This window comes from Apteryx mantelli, unplaced genomic scaffold (assembly GCF_036417845.1).
Source record: "Apteryx mantelli isolate bAptMan1 unplaced genomic scaffold, bAptMan1.hap1 HAP1_SCAFFOLD_86, whole genome shotgun sequence".
Taxonomy (NCBI): domain Eukaryota; kingdom Metazoa; phylum Chordata; class Aves; order Apterygiformes; family Apterygidae; genus Apteryx; species Apteryx mantelli.
Window position 1 is genome coordinate 410,001 of NW_027118810.1, and position 2,500 is coordinate 412,500.

Sequence of the window (2,500 nt, forward strand, 5' to 3'; positions counted from 1 at the left end):
AGGGCCGAGCACGGGGCTCGGCCCGCCGGCGGCTGTACGGCCCTCCCGGGGCTCGCTCGCCGAAGGCCCGCCGCCGATTCCCCGAGGCCGGTGGGGGACCGCCCCCGTCTGCCCCTCTCGCCTCCGCTGGCGCCCGCCGCCGGTGCCCACCGCCGGGAGCCGGCCCCCCCCTGTCACCCGACGGCGATCCGCCGCCGCCGGGGCAGGGGAGGGTCGGGCCCGGGGGAGGGTCCGGCGGGGAGCGGGCGGCAGTGCGCGGGAGGGTCGGCGGGGCTTGCTCCCCCGGCGCCCGCGGGAGGAAGCGGCGGGCGGAGACGCGAGCGAGATGGCACCCCGGGTCGGGACGGGTGCCGACGGGTCGCCACCCCTAAGCGGTGGGGGGCGGACCCGCGGCGGGCTGCGGCGGAGCAGCCCGTCTTGCAGAGACGGCGAGGACAGGCGTTCCGGGATGGCGCGCGGGGCGGGCGCCGGGCGGCGGCGGACCCCGAGCGGGGGCCGTCGCGCCAGGCCACGCGAGGCGACGGGTCGTGCCCGAGCGGGCGGCCCAAACCACGGCTCTCCTCCCGGGCGCAGCTGCCGCCGGGCGCCGGGTTACTGAGGGAAACCCCGGGCCCCGGGAGGAGGACGAGGTCGTGGCGGCGGGTGTCGGGCGCACCCCGCGGGCGGACGCTCCGCCGAGGGGCGCCGGAGCCGGCTGGCGGGTGCCGGGTTTCCCCTCCGCGTCCCGCCTCGCTGCTGCCGCCGAGGCTGCCGCCGTCGCCGCGAGGCGGCGGCGGCCCGGCGGCGGGCGGCGGCGGGGGAGGCACCCCCGCGGGGATTTCAGGTCGTTTCCCTCACCCCAGGGCCAGGTACCTAGCGTCCGCGCTCCTCCTGCCCCCCCTCGGTGACCCACCCGTGTGGTCCCGTGTGCCAGCTCGCTCCTCCCGGGCGCCGCGCCGTGAGCGCCGCACCGGCCGTGCCCTCCCGCCCTTTCCGCTTTCCCTTTCTCTCCCCCCCCCCCCACCGCTCCAGCCGCCCCGCGCCGTGCCGCGGGGACCGTGCTGCGAGCGGGCCGGGCGGGGGGGGGGGGCGGGGTGGCGGGAGGAGCGGAGGGCCTCCGGCCACCGCGGCCGCCGGTAGCCGCCCCGGGTAGGGATGGCCATGGGCCCCGGGCTCCGGGCCCGAGGGTTCTCGGCGGGAGAGCCGGGCGGGGGTTTAAAGACTCGGGCGGCCCGATGCGACCCGGGGGGCAGCCGGGTGTGCTGCCGGAGGGCCGGGGGGCCGGCGCGCGCGGGCGCCGTGCCCCCCCATGCCAGCCGGCGCGCCCCGCGCTCGCCCTGCGGGCAGCCGGGACGGAGAGGGGTACCCTGCCCCCTCTCTCCGCGGTCTGGTCTCGGCGGAGGGACGCCGCGCGGTCGGCTGGCGCCGGCCTGCCTCGAACGCGTGACCCCGGCGCGAGCGCGTGCTCTCGCCGGGACGGTGAGCCCCCACCCACCGCGGGTGGTGCGGACGCCGCGCCTCGGCGCGATCCGCTCTCCTCCCTGGCCGGGGCTCTCGGTCTGCCGCCGTGGCCGCTGGCGGCGGCGCCCTACCCGCCGGCACTCCGCCATCCGGCGCGCCTGCCTCGCTCTGCCCAACCCGGCTTCGCCGGGCGGCGGGCGGGCGGCAGGCGGGCGGCGGGGGCGGCCCCCCCCGTTCTCCGCGTGGAGACGGGGAGAGCGGGCGCCGTCCCCGTCCGTCCCGCCTTGCCCGCCCGCCCGCCGCCGGGCGTCTGTCCGCGGAAGGGACGGGAGAGCGCGTGGTGTCGTCCGGGAGGCTGTGTGTGCGCGCGCGCGGGCGTGGGCGCCGCCTCGGGGCCACGGCGGAGCCGGAGGCCGGCGAGGCGAGCGAGGAGCTGGGGAGCGCGGGGCCGGTGGGCCGCGGGCGCGCGGGCAGCGGGCGGTGCCGCTGCCGGTGGCGGCCGGGCTCCGACGCTGGGGGTCCGCGGGGAGCCGCCCCCTCCCCCAGCGTCCCTGAGGCAGGCGGCGCGGCCGGCGCGCTGCTCCCCGCCGGGCCGGGCCGAGCCTGGGCGCCTGGGCCGGACTCGAAGCGAGCAAAGGGTTGTCCCAGGTCGGGAGCGAGGGCTCCCCGCCCTTCTCGTTCGGGTTTTCCTTTTCCCTTTTTCCCCCCCCCCACTCTGTGCTCGTACGGTCAGCGGGGCGAGCCCCTCTCTCTGGCTCTCGGCCGTCCCTCGCTCAGCAGCCGGCGTCGGCGTGAGGAGGGAGGCGGAGCGGAGGGGGGGCCCTCAGGGGCTGCCGAAGGCTGCCCGGTCCCCCCGCGCGCGCGGCGGGGACCGAAACCGAGACAACTCTTAGCGGTGGATCACTCGGCTCGTGCGTCGATGAAGAACGCAGCTAGCTGCGAGAATTAATGTGAATTGCAGGACACATTGATCATCGACACTTCGAACGCACTTGCGGCCCCGGGTTCCTCCCGGGGCTACGCCTGTCTGAGCGTCGCTTGGCGGTCAATCGTCACCCCC

At 79.4% G+C, this 2,500-nt stretch overlaps 1 non-coding gene across 1 annotated transcript; it reads left to right on the top strand.

Annotated features, from left to right (window-relative positions):
* The first annotated feature begins 2,324 nt into the window (after positions 1–2,324).
* LOC136996760 (5.8S ribosomal RNA) lies at positions 2,325–2,477 on the top strand. Its single transcript, XR_010887706.1, has one exon. It is a non-coding gene; the product is annotated as a 5.8S ribosomal RNA (ribosomal RNA).
* The last annotated feature ends 23 nt before the right edge of the window (positions 2,478–2,500 follow it).